This window comes from Arvicanthis niloticus, chromosome 10, assembly GCF_011762505.2.
Source record: "Arvicanthis niloticus isolate mArvNil1 chromosome 10, mArvNil1.pat.X, whole genome shotgun sequence".
Taxonomy (NCBI): domain Eukaryota; kingdom Metazoa; phylum Chordata; class Mammalia; order Rodentia; family Muridae; genus Arvicanthis; species Arvicanthis niloticus.
Genome location: NC_047667.1, coordinates 67,137,733 through 67,146,196, shown reverse-complemented (window position 1 = coordinate 67,146,196; position 8,464 = coordinate 67,137,733).

Here is an 8,464-nt window from a genome sequence, read left to right as displayed (position 1 = left end):
AAATTAATTGGGAAGGACTTCTTCATTTTCTAAAAGTTAAGTTTTAATACTGATAGTATCTCTGCCTTATATATTTAATAGAATTACGGGTGATCCACTTAGAATGGTAATTTTCATAGGAAAAATTATGAGTTTGTGTGTACATATATATAATATCAATATTATACATCAATTTATATCAATATTATACCTCAATATTATATATAAATGAATATTTAAAGCATCACTAATGACTATTGTATTATTATATACTATACATTATTACATATTTATTACTAATCTGATACATTATTGACTCCTGAGTCAGCCTTGGTGACATTTATCAAGTACTATGTATATTGATTTATTATGTTTAACTTACTCTCATAAGTTGCTTGTTGTGTTTCTTCATGTCTATAGGCTTGTAGTGATGTCTCTCATTACAATTGTTGTAATCTTATTTAAGTCATGATGGAGGGAATATTGTTTATTATATTTTCTACATGACTACTGACTACTTACTATCAATTTTCCAACTGTATAGCCTTATATAATTTACTTAATATATCTTGAGTTTCAGTTATTAATATGTATTTCTTTAAAGCTATAATATTGTTTCCATGAATTGATAATTATTTATTGAATGCTCCTGCTTACTTTGGTAACAAGAAAATAAGAATGGCCTTAAGTATCTATGGGTTTGGCATCTATAGATTCCCACAAGCTTGAATTGAAAGTGTTTTTTTTTTTAAATAGCATCTGTACTAAACACAAACATTTTTTTTTCATTTTACTCCTTCAACAATACAGTGTGATAGCTTTTTATAGCATTTACATTGTGCTAGGTCTTATCAGTAATCTGGAGATTATTGACAGCTTTTAAAATGGGAGGGGCCATAAGTTACATTCAAATGCTGTGCCATTTTGTCTGAGATGCAGAGGCTTATGTGGGCTCTAGAGAGTCCCCACAGACATTGAGTCATAGCTGTGCCCTTGTTATGAGAACAACTGACTGTCTGATAGCACCTTAAGCTTCTTTTGTGGAATGTCTTGGAAAAGCCCTAAGTGTGTCTGTGTGTGCACGTACATGTGCATGTGAATGTGTACAGGTCCAAGGTTAACACTGTCATTCTTGATTAAAAGTCACCTTATTCATAAAGACAGACTTTCCCAATTAAAGCTAGAGCTTGCTGATATGCATAGTCTTGCTAGCCGGTTTGCTCCAGGAATTCATCAACCCTGCCTTCTGAGTCTGGGATTATAGGTAGACCGCCACACCCACCGCCCACCGGGCACTGAACAGTTCTAGGAATCCAAGGTTCAGTTCCTCACATTTACACAGCAAGTGTTTTGCTCTCAGCCACCCAGGCCCTCCAGTAACGTTTTGATATTCAGTTGAGGCTGGGTACAAAGCATTCACTCTGGGCTCTGGTTATTTTGAATTTGAAAACTAAGTCCAAAAGTTCTTTTAGCTCTTAGACATTTTCTCACTATGCATATGAGTAAGTAACTCATTTTTCTATGCCTCCATTTGCACATCTATTAAATGCCAATAATAATGACATGGGATACAAGTCGTGGAAAATTAAGGGAACATGAGAAGGAAAGAGGCCACTTATACCAGGTTCTAGTTTATATTCCAGACTGGCTGAAAAACAAAACCAAACAAAAGCCCCACAAAAACCTGTAACACAATTGACAAAATCAAAATTGCTGACAGACACATTATTTTTCCAAGAGACATCTCAAACAAGGCTGTGAAGAACAAATGAGCTGTGCCTGCATGTGCCCATCACCCTCTCTTTTTCCTACATCTGAATAGTGCACCTCATGAGGCAACATCACACTTCATTTACAAAATGAAAATGTAGGAATAGGTAAACCAACTCGTATTTTACTTAATTCTAATACTTGACTTAGTTTTTACGATTTACCTACTGTGTGGTTTGAATATGCATGGCCCATGGGAAGTGCTACTATTAGGAGGTGTGGCCTTGTTGCAGGAAGTGCATCCCTGTTGGGGTGGGCTTGAGATCCTGTGCTCAAGCTCCACCCAGTGTGAAAGAGACCCTTCTCCTGGCTGCCTGCAGAAGCTAGACTCCTTCTGGCTGTCTTCAGATCAAGATGTATAACTTCACTCCTTCTGCAGCACCTTGTCTGCTGCTTGGATGCTGCCATGCTTCCCACCATGATGATGGACTGAACCTCTGAAACTGTAAGCCAGCCCAACTAAATGTTGTCCTTTGTAAGAGGTGCCTTGATCATAGTGTCTCTTTACAGCAATGAGACCCTAATTAAGACACTTAACTCTTTAAATGTTGTTGAAATTTACATATTTTAAGCAATTTAATTTCAAGAGCCACAGGATCACACAGTAGCCATTGTCAAGATGCTTGAGGGATGGACTCCTTGAGAAGTCCACACCATCTCTATTACATACTCTGATTCTTTACTGCACAGAAGAGATCTCTTTGTCCACATGCACTTAAACCTAATGCATGTACTATCCCTTAAATCTGTGTCTAAATGCACTAACTTTGCTCCACTGACTCCTCAAGCTCTTTTCTGCAGGTTGTCAAGGACCTTCTTCCTATAAGGGGGCAGGTAAAATAATATCACATATATCATAAATGCACAGTTGGTGTACTACTGTTACCAGGTACAGAACTGAGCACACTGAATGCAATGAGAATTGATATTTTAAAAGTATCTTTATAGTTTTTTATTATCTTAGTTATTTCTTTGTATCTGTGATAAAACGCCACAGATAAAGCATCTTGTAAAGATGGCTTCAAAGGGTTGGAATCCGTGCTGGTGCAGTAAAGGAACAGATGAGATCTCACATCTTGAGCTACAACCACAAGGCAGAGGAGCGTACAGGAATGGCGTTGAGTCTTTTGAAACCTAGCCTGCCCCTCACACACATCTTTTCCAACAAGTTCATACATCATAATCCTTCCCGAACAGTTCTGCAACTGGGGTCCAAGTATTCAAATACATGAGCCTATGGGGCCATCCTCATCCAAACCACCACACTTATTTCTGTATCTAATCTTCTTTTTAAGCCAGATATTGAACTTGATTATTCTCATAGCTCAAGTTATTTAAGCCTGATTTGTAGACATAACATCCTGTGTCTGAGACCAATCCTGACCTTCAAGAAAAAAAAAATCACAATCTCTTAAGTATAGCTCTTGCCCTATATCTATTTAAACAAACTAAAGAGGCAGCTGTCTTTGCTTCTGGTGTTCACAGCCCCTTCATTCTTAGCTGTCCCTCACCCATCCTGGATTTTAAACTCTCCTGAGTTCTGGTGGACTTGAGAGTGGGCATAACTGCCCTGGACTTCCTTATAATTAATGTTTGTAATTAGCAGAAATATAGAGATTTGTGGAACAATATGCCACACATGGACATAACTGGACCAAAGCTCATTTTCCTTGGTTTGGAGGCCTCCAGAATCTGGGAATCAGAGGTATATCCAGGGCACCAAGTGGGCTAATAAGGCATGTGAGGACTGGGTAATTAATGGATCCAATGCTGTCTTGGAAACTGTTATGTAAAGGTCTTCTTTCTCCTCAGTCCTGCATCTTATAACACAATTTTCTTGATGGGAGACAATGTTCATTCCTTCATGCTTTGTTGGTTTCTCCCCGGGAGGCATCTGAGAAGGGCAGAGCTTTGCTCCCCATTTCCTTATACCCACAGCTTTATAGATGTATCTGCATCCAAGAGGTGCTTTGGCAATGTATCCTTGAGCTATATCCCCAAAGTAGCAAGGTGCCTTAGGGTGGAGTGGTGACAGCATTCCTGGCTAGTCTATGCTGAGGAAGAAGGAAGTGTTCATCTCTTCCTTCCATGAGTCTCTCTGGCTTTATTTCTCTGAATCAGTCAGGAAGGCAATCATGCAGAAGGTATTAAGTAAATCATGGGAATTCATTAAATATTTGCTGGGTGGATGAATCTTTTATTCAAAATACTAATTATTATTAATAGTTTTAATAGTTCTGGTTCACACTGGAGTTCCTGAGGACTCCCGTTCATTGGTTTGGCTAATGAATGGGGATGAGGACAAATTCCACTCATCAGAGGGATGCTAGATAGTTCAGATATGGAAAGAAAGCAACTCTTAGTGGATGCATCATGAGAAATGTCTTTTAATTTCTTTACTGATCTTGTAACTTTGCTTTTTTTTTTTTAACCTGAATAGTTTAAAGCTGATACAATAAGCTTGGAATATACTAAGGGGTGAAGGAAACCCTTAATCCATAAGCTCACCTGTCTGTGAGTGATCAAAGTGACCACTTGGGTGATTTTAATCCTCTAATGGTTCATGGAGGATTGTGACATGGCTCCTCATTCCTTGGGGTAGGGCTGGCTCCCGTGTATCCTCAAGGCCTTGTATCTTCTCAGGGTTTGCAATTCCAGAGCATGGAATTCCATAATTTGAAAGCTAGAGAAACCGAAATGAGGAATGGAAAGCAGAAAAGAACAAAAGGAGCAAGATAACTCTGGTTTTCTCTTAGCAACGGAATAATAGACAAGAAGCAAGTTAGAGGATGTAGGCTCCATTTCAGATCAATTCCAGTGGAAGCTAGTGGTATGACTTACTATATTTCTTCATATCAGGGAGCAACGAAAGGGACTGGGCAGAAACCAGAGCCAGAAATAAGCTAACGGAGTTCCACGTGCACCTTCCTTCATCTTCATTTATGTCTTAACTCCAGGTCTAAGTCACTAACCACACAGTGGCTCCTCCTCCTCCTCTCGCAGGCAGTAGCTGCCCTAATCCTAACCAGCCAGACAATCAAGCTACTGGATGCCTGGGACCCTCAGTGTTAAGTGTCTCTTGGGGCATACTTTTAAGCTGTGATGATGCCTGACATTTGGTGACTTATAATATGTGATTCAGCTACGAAAAGCCTCAGTTCCTTGTCCCAAGGATTTTCTAAGACTGACTGTTTCAGCATTTGGAATGTCTGTGACACTGAGTTGATAAAGGTCACCTGTAGAGACAAGGTGGGTCATCTGGTGCCTGAAAGACACTGACTAGCTCATTACAGTAAGATGCCTGCCGGGCTGTGCCCCCTCCATGGAGATGATGCTCACGTGTGTTCTCAGCACTAATGATTCACTTGTGCCTGAGTCCTTCCTCTAGATGGTTTGTCACCAAGGCTGTCCTGTCCCGTAAAGCCGCGTGACAGAAAGCTGTTGACAGAGTATTAGGAAGAGCTCAGATCTTTAAAGCCTGGGATATGACAGTGAATCTTTTTAGTTTCCCAATCTCTGAGGTCTGTGTCCTCTAACATGATTCCATTAAATCATAAAGATTAGAGCTTGTCAGGCCCTCTGTGTCCCTTTCCTCTGATTTGTAAAAATGAATAGAGGATTTGCTATTAATTTTTGTTGTTGCAGCTACAGAGCAAGCACCATTAACTATAGCTAAGCCATTAACCTGATTGGTATTAATCAGAAGTGTCCCACGAGCCACATCCATTGGAGAGGCCTGGATGTTTTTCAGTAAAGGGGCTTTGTGGAATCAAATGAGAATTGATTGATGACCCAGAGTGTGTATCCACAGGAGGAACCAGCCACACTCTGGGTGCCTCTCTTTAATGAAACTACTGTTGGTCTCTGCATGCAAAGAAGGCAAGGGGATGTAATGGCTCTTCCAAAGCCACTTGGCCTGGAGGACTTCTCCACAGTGGGACTGAACTATACTGATGTGTTTACTATTTCAATCTGTTCTTCCTCAGGCCAGTGTTATACATTTTTGAGGCAGAGAAACAATGTCCTGGTGTGTGTGTGTGTGTGTGTGTGTGTGTGTGTGTGTGTGTGTGTGTCTGTATTTGGGGGGGGGGGTGCTGAACTGGCTACTAGGCAGTCACCATGAGTAATAACCTTGGCATCCTTGCTCTCCAGCACTTGAATTTTTGGAAAGACTTTGGTTCAGATATGCTATCAGTACCTCCCATGGATTCTGTAGTCACTTGCACAGCCCACACACATGTCTCAGACAGATGGCAAAGAACACAGAATCTCCAGCCAAGGCACAGGAGAAAAGTCAATGAGTCTACCAGAGCCTGAAACCCATGACCTTGGGGTCTTTGCCACTGTTCTGTAATCTTCTGAGCTAACCAGACACAGACACTGTGGACAGCGTAGGGAACACCACAGAGAGTTCCCCACTGTTTTCTAATTCTCTCACTTCCTAAACTACCCTCTCAAGAAGTTCTTCTATTTGTAGTTTATTCCAAAAACTGTCATGTCTATGATACCTAGTAAACCTAGGTATTGGGATAACCACCCTGATTGTTCAATAGCATACATCAATAAATTACATGGTGTGTGGAAACACATACTTTCCCACTGCTCTGTCAAAACCAAAATGTGTGGAAACTCAGGGAACCACAAAGCAATGGAGGAAAAGAAAACAGAGCAGGTAGTGGGGTTTATATGTGTCATGCTTGAAAAGATTCTTCAGAATGGTTAGAGGTATTTCACACCTTGTATTTCCAGTTAGATTGAGACTCACCATATTCTCATGCAACAAACACCCACTGCAGAGACTGCACCATCGTCATGACCCCCAATCTGGAAATAAAAACATGACAGAGTGAGTCTTAAAGAGACAGAATAGCTTGTAACAGGGAAAACAAGGTCTTCAAACAGAATCCTGGTGGAAGACAGAACTGACTGAAGATAACCACTGTCTTCAGTATTGATGACATAGGTTATACTAACAGCTGCTGTCGACTCCACACACAGGAACTGCCATGTGCATTGGGCTATAGCTTAAGTTTCACATGCTCAAGTTTCAACTTCACACTCTTGTTAAACTTCACACTCTCTCCATGGAATAAAAGGGAATCCACAGTTTTTATATTACCCAATGCTCATATCATAGCATTGGGTACATAGGATACATAGGTCATTATACCAAATATTTTTTTAAGTGTTTAATTAAGCTATTAATGAAGAGACATAAAGTAACTTGCACTTGGTGTATTCTGTACTTCTTTGGTTTTTTATTTAATATCTTTCATCCTCATCCACATGATTAGAATAGGCGGAGGCAACCATGCAGTAACATGAGCGTTACATGACCTTGACCAAAGCTGAAAGTGATTTGGGTGAGAGTTCCAATCTAATTGGGGAAATAGAAATCTCCCCTTTAGAAATCTGAGAGTGTGCTCATCTAGTCTGTCTTAACTCTTCAATGGTAAGTTTTAATATCAAGTATGTATATGTATGTGTATGCATGTGATGTATATGTATTGTTGAGAAAAATTCATGTGCTCTGAAGACAGGGAAGTTGGACAGTTGTGGGAACTAGAGATGTTAGATTTACAAATTAATGGTAAAAGAAGAACTGAGAGAGACAGAGAGACTTTACAGACTTATTCCATGTAATAAAGCTTACAAGTATAAAACAACTATACCTTTTAATAATATATGCCATCTTTTTGCTTAAAGATGCCTGTTTAAAAAAAGTTTTGTGAGAAATGTTAGCTATGCAATGTACCAAATACACTGTGGTATCTGATGTACAAGGGATAGTCATTTACTAATTCAATAAATACTAACTGAGCAAGTATGATGTGCCAGGTACTACCATAGGAGTCAGAGATACATTAGAATAAAGCTGACAGAGACCCCTGGTTCTTCTACACTAGACCTTGACAGAGAAATGTGTGCTGTTGACAAGAGGTCCATGTTCAGGTATGTTAGTGTGACTGTTTTAAGACACTTTGAGGTTAAAGAGACACATGGTAAAGGAACTTGACCTACAGGGGAAGCTCCCTAGACTCCTACCATCTGATAGAAAGAACATTCTACATTGACTCAAGCTGTGCTTCTGATGCTCTAATAATGTTGCAGTCACCTAGAAGCCTTAAACCACAGCTTCTCCCACGTTGAGCTTCTCACTCAGATGAACTGAGGTAGTCTTACAAGGTATGCACCTGATGGCTCCTAGGTGACAATGCAAATCTTAGGATGCTCTTCAAGTATCAAGAGAATATGTGAGCTTAGGTCACTGCTGAATTCTAACATATGTTTACAGAATTAGTATCTGTCCTTTACAAATGCCCCCCCCCCCAAAAAAAAAGAAGAGGAGAGAACACCTAAATGTCTATCAACTGATAGATATAGAAGGGTGATATATCAATACAGTGGAATAGTATTAAGTTTTAAAAAACAATGACATACAATTCTGTGATATAACATAGATGAACCTTGAATACATGGTGCTGAAGGAAACCAATCACAAAAGGCACATATAGAATGTCTAAATGGAAAAAGAAAAAAAAAGAAATTCATATATGTAGACAGGTCTTTGTTAGGGGCACAAGAGATGAAGAGTGGGGATCTTCATACTGATATCTTATAGATATCAGTATCTCATAAAATAGTATCTTATAGATAATGAAAATGTCCCCAAATTGGTTAGTGGTGACATCTGGTTTCTTTCCTAATCCATCAT